The 21,499-nt window shown below is 52.6% G+C and overlaps 1 protein-coding gene across 1 annotated transcript in view; it reads right to left on the reverse strand.

Annotated features, from left to right (window-relative positions):
- The window catches only part of CHST8 (carbohydrate sulfotransferase 8), a 112,015-nt gene extending 93,631 nt beyond the window's left edge, over positions 1-18,384 (reverse strand). Inside the window, exon 1 of the mRNA XM_087422300.1 lies at positions 17,978-18,384. The gene's annotated coding sequence lies outside the window, so the exon portion shown is untranslated. The remainder of the gene's footprint in view (positions 1-17,977) is intronic.
- Positions 18,385-21,499: the final 3,115 nt, after the last annotated feature.

Genomic DNA, 21,499 nt, shown 5'->3' on the forward strand with positions numbered 1-21,499 from the left:
ACAATGCAATAAAATTGGAAAGCAGAGCAGAAAAATATGCTCTTGAAACGTTTAAGAGTCTAAATAATTCATGAGTCAACAAATCACAATGGAAATTATAAAACTTCTGGCTATTGAACAAACAGTATAATAAAATAATTATGTATCCCAACAAATTAAGATTAATCCAGAAACACATTACAGAATGGCTCAATATTAGAATACCTATTAATATAATTTATTGCATCAATAGGTCAGAGGAGAAAAACCATATTTAACTCTACAGACAGATTAAATACATTTGGGGGAGGGTGGAAAGTCCTTGATCATTTATAAACACTAGTAATATGGGATACTTTGTTTTTAAGTTCTAAAAATCTTATCCCATAGACAGCATCATGATTAATGGTGAAACATTAAAGTCAGGAATGGAACAAGCAAAGCCCACTACTATTTAATATTGTCCTGGGAACACTCGCCAATTCAATTATAAAGGAAAATTAAACAAAAAACATAAATAAAAAGCAGAAAGGAGTAAATCTTTATGACCTTGGGTTAGGCAAGGTCTTTTCAGACACAATACCAAGGCACAAGCAACAAAAGAAACAAATAGATAAATTGGAGTTCATCAAAATTAAAAACTTTTGTGCTGCAAATGATGCTATCAAGAAAGTGATGACAACCCACAGAATAAGATAAAATATTTGCATATCTGATAAGGATCTTGTATCCAGAATATATAAGAACTCATACGACTCAATAATAAAAAATAATAATTTATGGGCAAAGGATCTGAATAGACATTTTCCAAAGATGTACAAATGACCAATAAGCACATGAAAAGCGGCTCATCATCATCAATCATTAGGGAAATGCAAATCAAAACGACAATGAAATCAAATACTAAATGCAAATCTAATACAACTTCACACCCCTAGGATGGCTATAATCAAAAGAGCAGACAGGAACAAGTATTGGCAAGGAGGTGGAGAAGTGAGAACACTAACACATGGCTGGTGGGAGTGTAAAATGGTGCAGCCATTTGGGAAAACAGTCTGGTAGTTCCTCAAAAGGTTGAGCATTGAGTTACCAAATGACTCAGCATTTCCACTCCTCTATATATACCCAAAGAAATGAAAACATAACGTTCACACAAAAACTTGTACATGAATGTGTACATTGCAGCTTCATTAATAATACTGAAAGGTGGCAACAACCCAAATGCGCATCAGTTGATGAAAGGATAAAACAATAAATGTGGTATATATATTATGATGGAATATTATTCAGCCATAAACAGGAATGAAGTACCACAATATGGATAAACCCTGAAACTATTATGCTAGGTGAAAAAAAAGCCAAAAAAAAAAAAAAACAAGACCATGTATTATATGATTCAACTTATATGAACTGTCCAGAATAGGCAGATTTATAGAGACAGAGAGTAGATTAGTGGTTGCCTAGGACTGGGGAGATATAAAGGGGCAGTGATGCTAGTATGTACAGGGTTTCTTTCTGGGGTCATGAAAATGTTCTGGAATTGTGCTGACGGTTGCACAACTCTCTGAACATACTGAAAACCACTGAATTGTACGCCTTAAATAGGTGAATGGTATGGTATGTGATTATATCTCAATAAAGCTCTGTGTGTGTGTGTGTGTGTGTGTGTGACACAGAGAGAGATGGGGGGACTTCCAGATTCCATGTTTGCACCCGCTATTCTGTCTTCTCAGCTCTTACCAGGGCTAATGTGTCTGTGCTCCTAGAGCCAATCCCTCCACTTCCACCAGCTCCAATGCTCTCTTACCTTCTCAGGGACTTGGCTCCAGGACTTCTCTCCTCTCCTACCTATAGAATTTTCCACATTCTACTGGATCATTCCCATCATCATAAAAATATGCTATTATTTCTCCCATCCTAAAAACAAAAACCCTCTTAACCCCTCTGCCCTCAGCAGGTACCTTTCCATTTCTTTGCTCTCCTTTGCAGCAAAACATGAGTCACTCATGCTGACAATCTCATCCCTTCCCATTCTCTCAGAGACCCACTTAAATCAGAACGTTGTTGCCCTCCTTCCACCAAAGCCACACTTGCTAGGGCGCATTGCTGAACCCATTGGTCAATCCTTGGTCCTCATCTTACCTGACCTGCCACCAGCATCTGACACAAGTGACCACGCACTCCTCCGTGAGGCACTTTCTTTGCTCGGTTTCTAGGACACGATACTCGCCTGCTTTCTTCCTACCTCACTGGTCACTTCTTGGTCTCTTCTTGGTCCCTCCTCATCTCCCTGAGTTCTTCATGCTGGAATATTCTAGGTCTCAGTTACTGGTCCTCTTTTCTTCTCTATCTGTACTCACTCCTTTAGTGACCAAGATCAGTCTTATGGCTTCAAAAGCCATGTGTTGACGACTCCCAAATTTATATCTCCAGCTCTAACCTCTCTCCGTAACTCCAGACTCGTATATCCAACCAAACACCCAACGTCTGCAGTTGGATGTGTGTTGGACATCTCAAATACAGTATGCCCTTAACTGAGCCCCCCCGACATCTGTTCTGCCCACTGCCTTTCCCATCTCAATTGTGGGAACTCCATCGTTCTAGCTGCTCAGACCAAAAGCATTCCTTTCCTCACACCCCATCTAATCCATAAGGAAATCCTGTTGGCTCTGTCTTCAAAATATATCTGGAATCTGACCCATTCTCTCCACATCACTGCCACCATCTTGGCCCAGACCATCATCTCTCACTGTGACAGCCTGCCCGCTCTCTGCCCCTCATCATGGCAGCAAGAAAAGAGTGATCTTCTCAAAATATAATTCAATCACGCACTCCTCTGTTCAAAACCCCACAGTTGCTCCCCACCTCACTGGGAGTAGAGTCAAGTTCCTTACCCTGCCCTGCAAGGCCCAAATCATCTGCCCTCTCCCCACCTCCTGCTCCCTCCCCACCCCACCCAGCTCCATGGCCTTGTTCCCAGCCGCCCTCCCCCCTCTCTCCACTTCTTTGCTGATCCTCACTCCTGCCTAAGACCTTTCACTAAGTGCCCCCTCAGCCTGGAAAATCTTCGCTTAGATCAGGATTTCTCGATCTTGGTACTAACAACATTTGGAGCTAGACAATTCCTTGTGGTGGGGGCTGTCCTGTGCATTGGAGGATGTCTAGCAGAATCCCTGGCCTGTACCCACTAGATGCCAGTAGTACTACCCCAGATGTTGCCAAATTCCCCTGGGGGGCACCATTGCCCCAGATTGAGAACCATCTGCATGGCCCATGTCCTCATTCCCCTCAAACCTCATCTTTGCTCAAGTCTCACCTTCTCAGTGAGGCCCACCCTGGCCACCCCACTTGGTTCTCTGACCCATCCTCTCCCACCGACCCCACGCTTCCAATCCTCCTTACCCTGCTCAGCCTTTCAAAGCAACTATCATGTTGGCTTCCTGGGGGCTGGGATCCTCCTCTGCTTTGTTTCCGGATGCATCCCCAGTACCCAGAACAGTGCCTGGCACACAGCTGGCTCTCAATATATATTTGTTGAATAAATGGATCAGAAGACTCAATATGGTAAAACATAATATATACAGTAAAAGGTCAATTTATCTGCAAATTTATCCTAAAGTTATCTATAAATGAAACGCAATCCCAATGCAAATCTCTATTGGATATTATTTGAAACTTGACCCAATATTTCTAAAAGGCACCCAAAACGATAAAAATGTGACGTCACATGAGAACAATGAGAGGAGACTTGCCCTCTAAGATATTAAAAGTGTGTTCATGAGACACAATCATTAAAATAGTAGGTTCTGGTACTGGATTGGACAGACTAAAACAGCAGAGTCCAAAAGCAGCCCCAGGAAATATGAGTTAAGCAAATGATGACACTGGCATTTTAAAAAAATAAGCAAAGAGTGAGTGCTCATAAATGAGGCTGGGACAATTGGTTGACCACTTTACACCTGCAGTATACGCATGTTATACAGAAATACGGAGGTACTAACACACGCCGGGCAAGCAGCTGCAAGAGTCCTAGGTGGTGGCCTCTGGGAGCAGGACCAGGAGAGGCAGTGAGGGATGAGGCAGACGCTGCTGGGTTTATTACAAGCCTTTTATCATCGATGCTCTTTTAACTACATATATGTATTACTGTGACGAAAATAAAAGTTATTTCAAAACAGCAATAAGCATGCCCCTCGTTAATCTATCAAATTGACAAAGATTTAAAACACAAAGGTTTTCTGGTGTGACTATGAGAAAAAAGGCACACTCCTGCACCACTGGGTCTTTCTGGGAGGTGATTTGTCGGGAAGTATTAAAAGTCTTAAAATCATGCAGACCCTTTGAGCCCACAATTCCACTGCCAGGAATTGATCCTGAACCGACACACAGGAATACAACAGGAACGTTCCCTTCCACATCCTTTAAAATTGAAAAACAAAAATGAAAACCACCAAAATGTCCAACAGGGAAGTGTTTACATAAATTATGATAAATGCATATGAAGGAATGCCGTGCAGTGTCAGAAGCAGGATGGAAATAGATCCATTACCACGGAAAGGCGTTCGTGATATATAAAATGATTAAACAGATTCTGTGTGGTAGGCATAAAAATTATTACATTTTTATAAAATGAATATGACACGCATTTATGTATATAAAGTGATTTAAACATAAGATACTACCTTTCTGTGACAATGTATGGGAACCCCAGAGGATGGGCAGGGTGAGGAGAATTTGTTTTCTTCTTTTTGCACCTGGTACAGCATTTCTGCCAGGAATTGCTAGGACTTGTGAAGGTGGAGGCAGGAATGTTGAGGTGAGGTCCCTCAGATGTGGGGTAGAGGTCTGCATAGGGCCCCTCTGCTACCCACTCATCCGCTCAGCCCTGAGCTGAGGGGCCCAGCTGGCCAGGACTGGGCTTACCAGGATCCAACCGCACTCCAGGCTCAGCCAGCAGCCCGGATGCCACAGCCCCAGCGGCAAGGACTCCCTTCCAGCAGATGGGTGGGGAGTCCCAGGAGAGCGCGCCCACAGCTCTGCAGCGTGGCCTGCAGTCTTCGAAGTTACTGCCCCTTTCTGGGGCTCTGGCCCTCACCCTCCAGGTGGGGAACTGTCCACCTTGCCAGTGAAGCTCTGGGCTCCAAATTCCTCCAGCCCAGAAGCTAAATGCAGTTCACAGGCATATTCTTTGGTCAGTGTGGAACTCTGATTTTAAATTTTGAATTAGTCTCCAGACTTTAGAAGGAAAGAGATTTCATATAAAAATCTACCTATTCTTGAATAGTCAAATACCTGGCCATCCTGAACCCCATCCCTTCCTGCAACAACAGCTGGAGCTGAGTTCCACCGCTCTCTCCAAGGGGCAAGCGTCCCCAGGCAGCCCAGAAGGCACCACTTCCTTGCTGTGAGGCCTGGCTGCACTGGGGGCTGAATCTCCACCTAGGCTGTTCCACGTCGAGGCTGCCTCATGCTCTCTCCCCACTTTGCAGGCCCCTCCCCTGTCCCTCCCACTGTCAGCTGTGGGAACCAGTGCCCACACCCCAGCGCCCTCAGCCCCCATTCTGCCTGCCCCTTTAGGACATCAGGGTTTTCGTTGCAGAAAATCCCTCCAAGTCTGCCCCCCACCCAGAGCCGGGTGGTGTGGCAGCTCAGAGTCAGGGAAGCCCTTTGGCCTTGCTGCTGCTCAAACCCTGCCCGGGGGGATCTGGATGGAGGCCAAGACCAAGTCGGCACCTCATCCCAGCCCTGGGCTCAAGAAAGGGACACAGAGAGCAATCCTGGTCCTTGGGGACCCTCATCCCAGCAGATGAGATTCACCTGCAGAGAGCTGGTTTAGGAAAACCAAAATCCCTAAATGCTGGAGTTTCCAGCTGAGCTCTCTGGAAACTCCAGGGTTTACTGGGGAGGGCTCTCTGGAGAGCCCCCCGTGAGGCAATGAGGAAGGCAGGGATGGGCAGAGAGAGAAGCCACAATGCCTCACAGCCAAGGCCTGAGCCGGTCCCACAGGGCGCTCTGGGGCCGGGAGGGACACATCAGCCAGCCAGTGATGTGGGGTGGGATGTAACCTTGGGCAAGCAGCTCCCCCAGGCCGAGGGCAAGTCTGGTTGGGGGGCGCTGCTGGAGCATGAGCAGCCCCCGTGAGAGGGAGTGGGCAGAGTACCACCCGGGGGGCGTCAGGGAGGCGTCCTAGAGGGGAGGTGCCAGGCCTGAGTGCGAGAGTCTGCCCCCCTGGAAGGGGGAGAGAGGTCTCCGAGAGATACCTCTCTTTCTCAGAAGAGGCCTTATAGGAAGGGCTAGAGACGCAAGAGGAGAGTGCACTGAAAATTCAGTCACATCCCCGGCATTTATTTGAAACAGAACATTAATTCTGACTGTCATTAGAGTCCATTTCAATTTTGTAATAACATAAAAAGTTAAGAGTCTAATTTATTCATACAAATCTTGTTAGCATCCAATTGCCACATAATGTAACATATTCCTTAAAAAGCTGACAAAGCAGGAGAAATTAAAAACGCAAAGAAAAGACATCCACGGGCGCTCATTGCCACAGAGCCAAAGGTGAGGAGGGGGAGAGCAGAGTGGCTCCAGAAAGGGCTGGAAGCCGGAATGAGAACCGGCAGCCGCTGGAGAGGCAGGCTGCACCACGCGAAGGGGCTGTGGCTCCCAGCACGTCCCCGACTGCCCCCCGGATGCTGTGCGGGCTGCTCCTCACCACTTCCACGGCCCCCAGGCTGTCCCAGCGCGCGTCCCTGCCCTTCCCGCTCCACGGACAGCTCCCCAGCACTTTCCTCAGCAAATCCATTGCGAGAGCCCATAACTCCTCTTAATTACACGTCTGCAGTGTTTGCATTAGATAGCTGTCACCCTGTAATTTACCCGTACGCAGGTTTTAATTGTACGTTAATCTTTCCTACACGCCACTCCTCTGCTAGAATCTGTACCAGCCGTGGTTTGGGCCATTTTGTTTATCCTTCAACCAAAACCAGCTGAGGAATGTAACTGCAGACTGTCCCTCCCCTTCTCTTCCAGGATCACCTGCTGTGGCCTGGGGCTGCAGAGAGGCTCCTGTCACCTGCAGGCTGCCCTCAAACGAAATATCAGACTGTTTCGTGGCGACATAAATTTCAGAGGGAAGGTCAGCAGCAACAAGCAATCTTCCAGTCACCTGCCACGTGCTCCCTGGGCACCCCGCTCACATCCTTCCTCTCAAGCTCCAGCCTAACGGGTGCTGGGGGCGCTCTCTTGGGGACCCTTCTCAAAGAGGACGGAGGGCAACGTGTGAACCTAAGGAATCTACCAGCATGGAGGTTCCAAGGTCACTTGGAGAATCAACAAGGAGAACGATAAATTACAAAGCTTGGATGGCTGCCAGAGCCCCAGGAAGTTACATTTAGCATATCATTCCCCCAGCCACAGGAGGAAGCCTTAACTCCCTTTCCAGCGGAATTTGAACGGAATTTGTTACAAGAACATTGTGATTGAAATATCACCAATTGGCTTTTCATGACAATTGTGCAATAGATTGCAATTGTGATAGGGTGTGTGTGTGTGTGCCCGTGTGTGTTGGGGGGTGGCTGTCGTGTTCTCCAGCCGGTCGAGGCGGCTGTAGGAGAGCCCCATTCAATATTTATGAAATCCAGATGAAGCTCTACGCTAGCAATGAGCTGATATCATAACACAGATTTCAAAAAACGCCTTGACATTTGCCCAAGATCAAATTTCCCCTTGCGAAAACCCACGAGGCACTGTGCTGACAGTGTCTGCGTACTTTCTCCCCTCCAGCAACCTCCTTCATTTAAGCTGGGTAATTAACACCGGGATGGGAGGGACCGAGGGACTGGAGTGGTGCAGAGTACACTAAGACCACAAAAGTCCACTTTTTTTCGTGGAAAACATAAGCAGTGGTTTTCAGTGGTGAAAGACAGGAGTTTTGATAATTTTTATCGTTAAACACTTTCCGACAAAGTGCAAAACAAAGCTCGATGATCTCCTTACTTACGAGGCTCTGACAGCAGATTCAGACGACAAAAGACGTGAGAGGAGTGTCCATCACACATGAGCCCGGGAAACAAGAACCAAAGCAGGAAACGGATTTCCTTGGGGCCACAGATCTCATTTAGGTGCAACCTTTGATTCGTTTTAGGGCACCCCCGGAGACGGAGACCCCGTTAGGAAATATTGCATGGGAAATACTGCATGAAATATTGCATGGGATCCAGGCCTGAAGTCCCCAGAGAATGTTTACAAGCAAAAGGCGAGGGCGGTTTAGTTGGTTTTGATAAACACTCCACACTGCACATCCTGAGAGAAGCAAAATACTTGTCAAGCATGCATCTTTATGAGCTGTCCGCTATAAACCTTGCACGAAAGGTCCGTGCTTAATGTTGGTTTGGCAGTAAACTGGCGCGTTGCATGGATCTGCTGCATCAAATTAGCATCGACCCATAAAACGTTACTGAATGATTCCTCAAATCTGCCAAGACTTCAAATCAATTTTGGAGAAAGCGTCAAGGGTTTTTTTTTAATTTTGATAAACCTTTCACATTAGTTATCACAGAAGAGCATAAACCTTTCTAATCTGTCTTTCCACACACACACACACACAAAAGGTGTTGTTTTCCCCAAACTGCTTTTAGCTCTTGCGTCTTTGCACACCCGCCTCCACATCTCATAAACAATGTGAGTGTCATGGATTCTTTGTCGCCCTATTTTAAAGCGACTGGTATTTGGCTCATGCTGTCCGTGCCCCACCATCCCACAGCTTGGAGAGAATTTCTACTGGCACCAGGATAAAGTTCTCACCCCTCGCCTTTGATATGTAGTCCCAAGCTCGCCTCCGCCAGGAAGCCTTCCATAACTCATCGATGAACTCTGATCACTGCTCTATGCCCCATGTGTTGGGTCAACCAGACCACGGTCTCCTGGGAGCTCAGTGCACGTCCTTCCCTGAGGACTTCATGCTGCTGCTAGGGGTGAGGCCCACACTGAGTGGTCCATGACGTGTCATCACCTCCTTCCCCATCTTTGAGGACCAGCCCAGGCCTCCCCCCACAGATGCCCCAGCCAGAATCCCTTGCCTTCACTCCCCAACCTCAGAGATCTCAGCCACTCCAGTCATCTCCCACTGGTTGCATCAGAGTTGTGTGTGAATCTGGTTCTCTCCCCTGGGGACAACAGCTGAGTCTCAAAACCAAACAGGAACAGAAACTCAATTTGAACCCAAGGGGTCAGACCCAGACCCAGAGCTCTCCTCTCCCAGGCCATGCTGCCTTCCAATGACTATGTCAGACTCAGGAGAAAGGGAACAAGCCACACCTTAAAAAAGGAGGCTTCATCATGGTCCCCCCCAAAATGTGATGGGCAGGAGTGGATGAGGTGGTGCTAGACGTGGCCCTTTGCCTTCACTGACCAGAGGGCCTGTCATCTATGAAAAGGTCGTGCTGGAAAAGCCGAGGAGGCTGCATGGAGCAGGACGGAGTGCTGCTCTCAGCGCGCTCAGGCTTCTCCAGGGGGACCCAACAACAGATCAGCCTGTCAGGGATGAGGTCACCCAGCGGATGCTCCTCAATGCCCAGTGCCTGGGGCACTGGGGGTGAGCTGGGCTCTGGGGGCACCTGCACAGAGCCTGGGGCCTGGAACCGCAGGCCTGCTCAAAGCTGGCTTTGGAGAGAGGGGAGGTCATTTAAAGGAACAGAGCACCAGCACGGGACACTGTCCAGGGTCCCAGAGCCCGACTTCCAGAGCCTTCTGCACAGCAGCCCAGGTGACCAACAAAGCCCCATCAAGCGGCTGGGGCGGGAGAGGACAGAGGCCAACAGGCAGCGCTTTGTCCTCTGGTCCTTCATTCAGTGGGTATTTACGGAGCCAAGACTGTTCTAGGCACTGGGACACAGCAGTGAACATGACAGACAGGGTGGTCTCAGTGCTCACGCAATCTGTGGAGGGAAAGAAAGACGAGCCCCAGACAAGACTGATGGATCGTGAGGATCCAGCTGGTGATTGGGGGTTGGGGCGGGGTCCAGCGTCTGCATCTCTGACGAGCTCCCACGTGATTCCGGGGGAGGTGCCCAGGTCCCCAGCCTCATCCAGAGAAACACCTGTCTACTCCATCCACTACCTTCCAACATGGCAGATTCAAACCTGTCCAGCAGAGGGACTCACAAGCACCCCCAGACACTTAAGACTTCTACATTTTGGAGATGGAAGTGAATTTTCAAATTTGTTGAATGATGTTTTCAAGTTCAACATAGCCTTGGCAAAAAATATACTGTATGAGTCATCTGGGAAATAAAATTAAAACCATGGTGTGATACCTCTACATAGTCATAGAATGGCTAAAATGAAAAAGACTGACAATACACAGTGTTGGAAAGGATGTGGAGCTACTGGAACTCTCATACGTAAGTGGTGCCAGGGAGGGCGAGTGGGACTAGTACAACTACTTTCGAGAAAACTGTTGACAAGAGATGAACATGTGCACATGAGCCCCAGCACTTCTCCACACAGGCCCAAGAGACACGTGTAACGTCCACAGCAGCACTGTTCACAATAATAACTGTCCAAAAATAATAATAGCTGCCCAAACTCTGAACAATCCAAATATCGATCAGCAGGAGAATGGAGAAATAAATTGGGATATATTCACACAGTGGAATCCTATACAGTAACAAGAATGTACAAATGACAACTACTCCCAGCATCGTGGGTGAATCTTGCTAACATGATGGTAAGCCAGATGCAAAAGTGTACAGGTTTATGATTACACTTATATCAAGTTTAAAAACATGGAAAACCAATGCCATTCCCAGTCAGGAGAGCAGTTACTGTGGTGGAGGGGAAGTGCCTGGAGGGGGCACAGGGGTCTCTGGGTGCTGTCATGTTTTGATTCCTGCCCCGGGGCTGCCGCTCAGGCCTGATCGTGGATATTCAGTGCATTGTACACATGATCTGTGCACTTTTCAGTATTCAGGCTCTACTTGGAATAAAAAGTTTTAAAACGTACTGAAAGCAGGACAGGGAAAAGGTATGGACAGGAAACTGCTTAGAATGGGTGGGACTTGAGGGGACACTAGCCAGTGGGGTCACATGCCCCCTAAGCTATTGTCATATCACCAGGCAAGGCCCTGGATCAACATGCTTCCTTGCACCCGAGATGAAGAGGGACTGAGGCTCGGCTGAGAGACCAAACACAGAAGATGATAATAATAATAATAATAATAATAATAACAATGGCAGCTGTCACTTATTACGGGCTGGCTATCTGTTAGGCACAACGGCTCTATGAGCTGGGTCCTATTGTCATCCCCATTTTACAGATGAGGAAACTGAGTCCCTAGCCCACAGTGACCAAATGGTGAAGCTGGGATTTGAACCCAGACAGTCTGACTCCAGGTGCTGGCTTCTGTCACAGCCCAGAGGTGGCTGCATGGGGTGGAGCGAGGGGTGGAGCTGGTTGCCATGGCTGCCCATTGACACTTTAATTCATGGCGGAGGGAATCGAGAAGAGTTAAATAATAGGCATAGATTGTGCTTTCACAGGGATGAATGGTCATGAAATTAAATTTGCAGATGAGGCCAGCCCTCAGGAGGTAAAATAGCATCGATGGAGACGGCAGCCCAAAATTGAAGCAGGTGACGGCAAGATGGACCCAGTCTGGAGAAATGCAGTTTACCACGCACACCAAGGCAGTAACCCACGCCCAAATGGTTTTCAGGAGAAAAAGGCATGTGAATGGCTGCGGTGAGGGATGGCGTGGTGGCCATGACACAGACAGCAGGCAGCCTCCGCACCCGGCAACCACAGCAGGCTCAGGCCCCAAGCACGACAACGGGGGAGGGGGCATCCAGGTGAGATCACAATGTGTCACCACACCACACATCCACACCACTCCCAGCCCCGCACCAGCCTCTGCTAAAGAGATTCGAGTAAGACACGGGCAAGCTGAGGGAATCGTCTAAGAAACGTCCTTGGAAGTGGGACTCTCACTGAACCCAGATGTGTATGAAGGAGTATTCCTGGTGAAGGTGTCAGAGGAGACCAGAACACTGGCCTCCGCCAGTCACAGGCTCCACCAGTGTAGACAAAGTGCCTGCTTTGAGCACTGGCTCAAATAGTTTAGACAGGTGGTTTGCATAATGCACTGGCTCCACCAGTGTAGACAGACTGCACAGTTTAGCTCACTCTGCCTGCCAGCAGCAACCACTGAATATCTTCTTCATGCCGAGTTCATCATGGCCAAGACGGCCAGAGACGGCAGTGTTCACACCAGGATTGCAACCTGCTTGTGTTTCCTTGGCATCCTCTGGCCTGGCAGGAGGCTCTGCACATGGAAGACCACAGCCAGTATTTGCTGGGTGCCTAGATGCTCCCCTCAGGAGCACAGGAAGCAAAGGCCCTCCATCTCGGGGCTGGAGGAGGGTCTCAGTGCTCATGGGCTTCGGAAGATGGGTCTTGTCCAGGGAGATGAGTCAGCCCCCAAGAAGAGGCAGCTTCGAAGGTGGGGAGGACTCGTCTGCCAAGTATGAGTCAACCTGTGCCCAGGCTAGGGGCTGCTGGCAGAGGGGCTCTCCTGTGTCACCTTCTCACTGATGAGCACATGGGCATGTTAAGTGGTCCATGGTGGCAAGGGCAGCAGCCAGAATAGAAAGGAAACCAGTCTGATGAGGCCACTATCCAGGCAAGGAGCCCAAGGGCTGGAGGAATCAGCCCCAGAAAGGCCTAGAGCCGGAGGAGCAGATCTCTACCTCCTAGCATCCTCTCCTTGGCTCTCATCCCTCCCAATCCCGAGTCTGGCCCAGCCCAGGAGGAGCTGGCTCAGGCCCAGGCAGAGTGAGGACAAGGTGACAGCGACCTGGGCTGTTGCCTGCAGCTCAGTAGCCGCTTGGCTCGGGGCCCACAGCCAGCAGCGTGGGCACAATGGGAAGCAGGGTGACTCACAGACCTGCTGCCCCAACTCTAGGTCTGGAAGACAGAGCTGAGTGGATCCGGCCGGGGCCAGAGCCGAGCTGCAGACAGCCACATGGAACTCCGTGACATCAGAGGGAGTTTGGGAGCTCTGAGCCCTGGGCAGAGCCCCTCGCAGAGGGCAGGAGCAGATACAGACTGGCTCCCACAGGGAGGAGGGAAAGCAGAGAGGGCTGGGAATGAGGGAAGGGCACAGAAGACGAGTTCTTTCTGGAGCAAGTGCCAGCTAGCTGCCAGGTCAGATACAAGTGGGTGGCAGGTAAAGGACCTAGCAGCAGACCAGGAAGCTAAGCAGATGACACGCAGGCCGGGGCCACCTCTGGCCAGCAGGCCTGAGGGCAATCAACTCCAGAGGAAGGCGGGCATCAGAGCAGCTTGTCCTCACTGGATAGCACTGGGCCTGGGGCACTTACTGAGTCCTCACTACCAGCTAGGGCTAAACGGCGAACATCTGGGGGAAGGTAGCAGAAGGCCCAAGGCTTAGAGGAAAGCTGGAAGGGGGGCCAGGTGGGCAGGCGTGCAGAGGCTTGGCCACACAAGCAGCCACCTGACCCCCCAGCCCTGGAGGACATAACCCCACCAGGGTGGACAGGGGCTTGGGACTCCTTGGTCTGGACGGCCCTGCCTCAGGGCACTGACAGCTCCCAGTCGTGATCCAGAAGTCACAGTCCCAACCACCCTCACAGCCTCCCCTTCTGAGCCTAATCCAGCACCAAGCCCTGGTAGATGCACGTCCCTCCCTCCTAGAGGACCACGGGCGTCCTCCTCCAGGATTACTGCAGCCCCCTCCTCACGGGGCTCCCAGCTCTGCAGCAGCTGGTGGGCTCAAGACCCAAGTCCCTCCCTGGCCTTCAAGGCCCTAGATGGCCGGGACTCCACCTGTATCGCCGACCACATCTCCCTGCCTTCATTCTGCTGGCCACGGGGGCCTTCCCACAGCCCCTGGATGGCACTCCATGCTCCCTCTCACTCATCCACATCCTGCGCCAGGCCAGCTCCCTCCCTCCCTCCCCTCCCTGCTTAGTTCTAGCTCTTCCTCCAGATCTCAGCTGAGTGTCACCTCCTCAGGCGTCTAGGTTGATCACTCTGTTGTATGTCTCATAACCACCAGATGTTTTCTTTATATGTTGATCATAGCCTAGAATCACACACGGGTTGGTTATTTGTTTAGTAATGGCGTTGTTTGGCAGAGCACGAGTCAGTGAGTGATGAATGAATGATGAGGACGTTTCTCTCCCACCTGACCCCAAACCCCACAAGGGCAGGGACCACTCTTGGTGTCGCTCACCTTGTATCCCGGAGCCTGGCACAACGACTGACACCTAATATGTGGTCAGTAAACATCCACTGATGGCAGGGTGAAGGAGAGCAATAATGGGTCTGACACTGGGAGTGTGGGGTGGACAGTCATCTGGCTTCAGGTTTCAGAGTTGACAACTCTAATTTAGTTCAAATAAATGTCACTCACCAGGGCCAGCTCTGGCCATGGCTTGGCAGGGACATCAGCAACAAGCAGCACTGATTGCTCAGAAATGCATGGCCTTCCAGGTGGGGAGTGAGAATGGTGAGATCCAGGTCAAAGGCCTGGGAGGGCAGCTGTGTCTACTCTCTGACTTCCCAAAAGGTGGCTTTCGAGATGGAAACAGGGTTGCTTCTTCGTGTCAACCCACCTGGACGCAGGCTTCCCTATGCTGTCAGCGGCTGAGGCCGCCTTTGTGGCCAGCAGGTGCGGGCAAGAGCTCCAGATCACAAATGACAGGTAGTTTTGTACAGGCTAAAAGTCACAACTTTTTCCCACGACCAATTTGTAAGTCTCATCTTCTGCCACAGTGATTTACTGACCGCAGGGTCGCACACCGTCCAGCCGGGAAGAAATGAGACGGCATCTCCTGTGTCCTCTGCCACCTGAGCTAATGCGGTTCTGTCCCCTGGTCATCTGAGCCCAGGGGTTCCCTCTGCCTTCGGGCAGCCTTTTCCCAGGAGGGAGGGAACAAGCTGCTCTGGAGTCAGACAAGTCCTGGCTATGACTCCAAGGACAGTGCCAGGGAGCCTACTGTCACCACGCTGTCAGCACGCAGGCTGTCTGCTCCCAGCAAACTTCCCAAGGCTCCAGGACACCGTTGCCGCATACACATCCAGACAACCATCCTCAATTTTTTTTAATTTCTCGCTGTCCCACGGCAGGGCCACACAGCTCTCTTTGGGTCAGCACCACATAATCTCCTGTTTATAACTCATTACCTTCTGACTAGCTGAAAGCTGGACACATTTCTCAGTGTTTACCAACTCTAATTGCCAAGGTTCTTCATTAAGGAGCTGCCATAATCCTTGGTCCACTTTCCTGCCCATACGTTCCCTCCTTGCTCCATATTTCTCCAATGTGGCAGCCACACACCAGAAAATCTGGGAGGTACAGCAGGTCCAGCAAAGATAGGCCTCTCAGATTCCAGGCCAGGCAGCAGGCAAGATGGGGCACATGTTCTCCCACCAGCCCCACAAGACTCCAGCACCCACCGCAGGTCCCTCCAACCAGACGCATCAGCAAACAACGATAAAAGCTCTAAGCGCCCATCTCTTGGATCAGCAAAACCACAAAAAGCCTATCAGGCCACCGCTGGCAGGAACTCGGAGTGAAGAGCAGAGAGGCAGCCTGCAAGACGTTTCTAATCAGGAGAATCTGACTTTCCTCCTTTTAAGTGAATTGAAGGTAAATTCTGAGATGAGGCCACCAGGCATACTGTGCCAACAACCATAAGGCAAAAAAAAAAAAAAAAAAGCAAGTTGCCAAACTTTCCCTGACTTATTAGCTTACATAAACAGAGATCTGAATACATGTTTAAAAAATGAAATTCCCTTGATACTCTGTAATCAGTAAATGTTCATTACGGAAACACAGCAAATATGCATGAAATTTCCCAAGTGGTATTCTGGCTACAAGATTAAAAAGGCATCTCAAACAGCAGGCTGAGTTACAGAGTTACAAAGCATCCTCCTCCCGTCACAGTCCAAGAAATCACAGTCCAAGAAAGCGCCGCCAAGCCCAGGAGGTCAGACCAGCCCGCTCCTCTCCCAGCCAGGGCCAGGGAGAATCAGAAGATGCTCAGGCAATTTACAAATGAGCCCCCGCACTGGCTGATTGATGTCTCTCTACAAATAATTAATCCTTCATCTTGCTTTGAGAAAGCCTTGACTTTTTTAATTTGGGGTCTTTTTAAAAATCAATACCCGAGGAACATAATTCACTCTTAAGGAGTCTGATTCCAGGTAAATAAATAAATAAGCTGTGCTATCAGTGTGTCCCAGGGTGAATGGGCCAGGTGATGGGATGGGGTCAGACTTGGAGGTTTTCTGTGTTCAAATGCTATTGGATTATTGATCGTCCTACGAGGCTCCATCTCATCTGAATTTTAAACCTTCTATGGGTCACTTCACAAAAGCAAGTCTGATGAAGGCTCTTGAATGTGCTTCCACTCCCGGCAAAGGCTCCCTAGACCCTCTCCTGCCATGTGTAGTGAGCTGTCTGGATTAAAAGAGAGTTTCCTCCAGGGACCCGAGTGTCACCCCTTCCTGCAGCCTGTCTGCCTTGCCTTTGGGACAGGACAGAGAGTGGGCAGGAGAGCCCATGACAGTTGGGAAATTTTAATGAGGGCTCTATCACTCCTGCTCCAGAGGCTGTGCTGCTCTAGGGCAGGACTTAAGACAGGTTCCCCACCCCATGAGCAAGGGTCAAGGTAAACTCAGATGTGAGAGATTACCCAAAGAAAGCGGGCTTGGTAGTGCAGCTTGTAAGCACCCCGGGGATGGGGAAGGGGCTAGTGTGTCCCTTACCCCTCTCCCACTGTCCTTCCCACCGTCCACTCCAGAGGGGCTATGGTCCCTAAACTCAACCGCCTGTCCCTCGTGCTCTGCTGCCGGGGCCAAATGCCGGCCAAGTAGATACAGAGCGCCCGGACGCCCATTCTCTTAGCATAGCCAGTCACGGCTCTGGGTCCAGCTGGGAAGCGCCCAAGGACCCGGGGTCCCACTGCCATACCAGACGGCTGCGGGACAGGGAACGCCAGGATGGGCCCCTACTCGTCGGTTCGGACAGACAGCCAGCCAGCGATGCCCGGGCCGATGGCGTTGCGCGGCTGCCGCGCCAGCTCCGGGTTGGGGTCGCCGGGCCGGGAGACCAGACGTACCGAGAAAGTTAGGGCGTCGGGACTCCCGCGCTGGGGAATGGAGAGGGGTCACCTCCGACCCAAGCGCCCACACTGGCACTGCCAAAACCTGCGAACGCGCCTTCTCCTGTGTGCAGAACTAGAAGCCGGCAGCTGGAGTTGCAGTCGCCGCGAGAGCTGCGCCGGGCCCCGCGGCAAAGCGGATCCTTTCACCGCTCACCCGAGCCGCCCGAGGCTCCGACTCCCGCACTCCTGGACACACGCACGCACACACCTTCACACGATCACTGATACACACACACTCGCCTCGAGTACAAAACAGGCCGGTGCCCTGGAGAGCCGCGGAGTGGGGATGCGCGCCATGGAGCGCGGGGGCATCTTCCGCCGCTTGGTAGTTAGCCAAGGCGGCCTCTAACTCCTCCCTCGCCCCTGCCGGCCACAACCTGCCCCCGAGTCCCAGTCCCGAGCGCGCAGGAAAACCCTGGGCGCCCGGGGCGCTCCAGCACGGCCCTCTAGGCGCCGGACGCTGCCTCTCCGCGCCCAGCACCCAGGGCCGGGAAGAGAAGCAGAGGATCCGCAGGGACCGAGGAAGCCCGAGGGGCGGCAGTTCACAGACGCGCGGCGGCAAGTGAAATCCATGGAGCAAAAGTCTAATTCAAGTTCTCGCTACTGGAGCCAGTCCCCAAAGTGCGGCCAGACCGGAACCCCTCACGCCCCATCTCCGCCGGCGGTTTCGGACTCCCATCAACGTCGGTTTGCGGGGTTGGGGCGCAGTGCAGACCCGGGCCCTCCCGGGACCCTTCGGGGCGCCTCTCCCTGCTGGGAGCCTGCACAGGGCGGGGACAGGGGTGGGGCGGGGGTGCAGCGCACTTACCTGGCGCAGCCGGCGCTCGCGGGGCCGCGGGCGCCTCCAGCTCGGGCGCGGTCCTCCACGGCGAGTCCTCTGCTCCGGGGCGCCCGGGCGACAGAGAGGATCTCCGCCCCAGCTCGGGCCCCGACCCTCCTGCTGCTCCGAGAAGAACCCCGTGCGGTGGGTGAGGCAAGCGGCGTGGGGCCGGCGGCTGGAGCGCGCAGGAGACGGAGAGGGCGCGGTGGTGTGTTCCTTCTCGGCCCCCGGCCCCGGTCCCGGTCCGTCCCCCGCTTCCCACTGCCGCCTTCTCCTCTCTCCTCCCTGCTCCGCGGCCGGATCCCGCCAGCGCGCGGGGAAGGCTCCCAGCGAAGTGCGAGCGAAGCCTCCGGCGAGGCTGGAAATAGCGCCGCGCTCGCCCGGCGCCCCGCCCCCGGCCTGGGCCCCGCCCCGCGGTGGTGGTGGCGACGGCGGTGCGGGGCCGGGAGGGATCACTCCTAAGATCTATTCGTCCCTCCCGGGAGCTCACGGGCTCCGTATCCACACGCGCTCTGCGGCTCCCGCGACCCCGCGGGCCGCCCGCTCCGAAGGATCCGCCGCTGGGCGCGGTCCGGCGGCCGCGGGGGTGGGGGCAGTCGTGTCGGAGGCCGCGCCCATCTCCCGGGTTCCCTGAGAGCCGGAATGCCGGCTGACTGACACTTGGCTCCAGACTGCCGCCAGAGTGCTGCCACTGCCTCAGTGGGTCGCACGCCGGCGCCGACCCGGGTAAAAGACAAGGCGTCACCCGGGCGGGCCGTGAACACAACTGGGCAGGGATGCGCGCCCATGACCGGACGCTGCGGGGGCGCGGGGCCGGGGGAACGCAGAGGATTGATCGCGAGGAAGATTCTGAGAGATCCCTGGGCTACAGCCTCCGTGAAATTCGGTCAAGGTCTTGGGCGGGCTCGGCCCCCGTGTCCGCACCGATCTCCAAATTCCTGGGGCTCTGGATTCAGCTGAAAGTGCCCCGTGACCCGGGCTTTCCCGTGAGGGCTACTTCATTGAGGTCCTTGTTGGGTCAGGGGCCTGAGAGCTGGGAGGGGTCAACCGACCCTTCGCCGTACACACCGCCGACGACAGAGTGGGGACGTGACAAATCCGCAGCCAGGCAGCTCCAGGGCAGAGCAGGGACGGGAGAGGGGTTGGGCGGTGGGGCTCTGAATCCCGTCCTTGTCCTTCCTGAGAAGAGGCAGCCCCCACCTGCAGGGGGCAAGCAGCTGCTGGCTGGCTGCCCAGGGCAGGCAGGCTGGCTTCTCACAGGAACTATATGAAACTGTAAATCAGTCACCTCTTAGTCTTGAAGGGACACCCAGTACTTTCAAAACCTGCAGAGAAACCTTTAGCAAAATTGAGGGATGCTCACCCTCCTCTCTCTTATTTTATTTGCGGATCGGTTGGCTTGATGACTCCAACCTGCTGACCCAGAGTAGGGGAGTGGAGTGGACTGGTGGCCCTTGAATGACCCCAGAGAGGAGGGTGGGGAAAACCCTGGCAGGGAGCAGAGCTACTCCTGAGGAGGCCCTGGGATTCCCCAGTACTAGGGCTCTGGTAGGCCTGGGGGGCACTCAGACTTGGCCCAGGGCAGCCCCGAGTCCTCCTTCATGCCCCAGACAAGCTCAGAGCATTCAGAGATAGACCAGGAAAGGCGAGAAGACAGACTGAAGCAAACCAATGCTATCACCATCTTCCTTAATTCTTGCAGCAACAAAGTAGGCATTATTATTCCCATTTTACAGATGAGGAAACTGAGGTACGAGAATGCCACCAAGTTTCTGGAGTCCACACATCTGGAGATGGGAGAACCAGGGTTGGACTGCTGATTCCAAAGTCGAATGGGTTCGGTGCTGGGGTTCCCTCTCCAAGACTCTGAGCTCAGGGACTATGCCAGACCCAGGGCACCAGGCCCAGCCACACTCCCCTGGCTCCGCATTACCTGTGTGTGTGGTGGAGGGGGACATGTATGCAGCTGGAGTCGCCCTACCCCACCTCAGTCAGGTGCAGACTGGAGCGGAATGTAAGGGACAAGGACTCCAGTGTCGGGAAGAACAGGTCAGTGGAAACCTTATCCAGCCCATGACCAACAGCTGTCAGAGCAAAGCAGGAGGAGAGAAGACGGCAAAACAAAGCGGGGGGTGGTGAAGTGAGCAGAAAGCTACGTGCCTGATGAGTCCAGGGTGCCCGGGCCCATGCCCCCTTGTCCCCACACCTCCAGCCCTCTCTCACCACCCGGGGGCCTGGCCGCTGGTTAGCTGGGTAGCCGCCAAAGAGGCGTGGTAGTCAAGGGAATCTCTTCAGTACCATGCACACGCCAGAGGACAAATGCACTCACGCGTGCGTGTGCGCGCACACACACTCACACTCACGGAGCAGTAGGAGAGGATGGGCAGAGGAGGTCCCATTCCCTGAGCCTTGCCCTACAGCCAGGAGGAGGCTTTGGACCACAAGTCCTTCTATGGGACAAGTCTACACAGGCTCCGCTTTCACAGGACGAGTCCACACAGGCTTTACCCGGACCATGCTCTCAGCTGCCCCGTGCCTCTGCGTGCAGTGATCCTCCTGGGAGGGACGGTTTTCCATTAGCTTTTCCAACTGTACTTATTAGCACTTATTTGCATCTAATATTGAGGCAGACACCGCTAGGAATCAACAATGCTGCATTCCTTTGAGGTACGCTGCATTTTCCATTTCTCACGCAGACTTCCTTCTTGTTTTGAGAGCCCCTCAGGGAAATCCCCAAAGGGGGCCCGAGGCCTCTGGCACCAACACGCACTGAGTTCTTCTCCCGGGATTTGCCAAGGGCTGCGTGCCCTTTTTTGAAAGTCAGATGGGGCCTCTGCAGCGAGGGAGGCGGAGAAAGGCTGCAAACCCTCTGCATGAGCCCTGCGTGCTCGCTTGCGGTTTTTGATATGTGTGTCTCCACTGGAAGATGAGTGGCAAACTTGTCCCTTTGCATCCCAACAAGGTAAAAAGACATTTTCAGTGGATGGCCCTGTGAGTTCACAACCCAAACCCCAGCAGAGGGAACAGGGAGGTTCCGAAGCCACTCTGTTTGCTTCCAAAGGGGTGGGGGAGGGAGGAGGGGCCTGACCAGGTTTAGTGGAAGGAGGCGGGCAAACCACCCCCTCCCCTGGCTCTGGGCTAAGAGTTCCCCCTCCTTCGGGCAGGGAGTGGAAGGCAGCACAGTGGGGAAGCACCTTGCGTTGGATGAAGGGCACATAAACCCAGTGGCGAGACTGAGTCCCAAGTCTTAAACCTCCATTCTGTTGCAGTGAGAAGAACAGGAGCACCGTCCTCAGGCGGGAATGGGAGCCGTGTGGAGGGGCAAGTCTGGGTACACCTGTCTCCCTGTATCCCATGGGAGAAAGGAGAGAATAATGGGATGCAGCAGGGGGTCTGTTTCAGCTCTCCAAGGCGTCGCTAGGTGGTCCCGGGCATTTGTTGTAGCCCTTCCCAGCCTGTTTCCTTATTTGCAAAATGAGAACAGTAGACTGTGCCCTGCTCATGGCAGCA

This window comes from Ceratotherium simum, chromosome 33 (assembly GCF_057802395.1).
Source record: "Ceratotherium simum simum isolate JZ-2026a chromosome 33, ASM5780239v1, whole genome shotgun sequence".
NCBI classification, from domain to species: domain Eukaryota; kingdom Metazoa; phylum Chordata; class Mammalia; order Perissodactyla; family Rhinocerotidae; genus Ceratotherium; species Ceratotherium simum.